Genomic DNA, 549 nt, shown 5'->3' on the forward strand with positions numbered 1-549 from the left:
ATATGCTTTTAAATCTGGGTCTAGCTTTTCGGGTGTGTTGGGGTGCCCAGGACTGACTGAGGTGGGAGTGCTGTGTTCTGATGATGGGGAGTGGTCTTTTTTTCTGTTAGTAAGATTCTTACATTTGTCGTTCGCCATCTGGTAATCTCTGGAGTTAGTTGTTATAGTTGTCTCTGGTTAGAACTTGTTCCTCTCGTGATTCTGTTAGCCTCTATCAGCAGACCTGGGAGACTAGATCTCTCCTGAGTTTCAGTGGTCTGAGCACTCTCTGCAGGCAAGCTCTCCTCTTGCTGGGAAGGTGCACAGATATCTGGTGTTCGGACCTGCCTCCTGGTAGAAGATGAAGGCTTGAAACGGGGCCTGTCCTAGAAGCTGTTAGCTTCTGTAGTCCACACTCTCACCTGTGCAGACTAGTCTCAGAGGGATCCGGGAACCAAGATGGCTTCCCCAGGTGCTCAGGCAAAGCCCTCCCTGTCGGGGAGGACACCTGTCCTCTGGCAGGGAAGGTGCCAGGATGTCTGGAGCCGGAAATGGGGTCTGTCTCAGAAG

The sequence above is a fragment of the Mus caroli genome, chromosome 1 (genome assembly GCF_900094665.2).
Source record: "Mus caroli chromosome 1, CAROLI_EIJ_v1.1, whole genome shotgun sequence".
Lineage (NCBI taxonomy): Eukaryota > Metazoa > Chordata > Mammalia > Rodentia > Muridae > Mus > Mus caroli.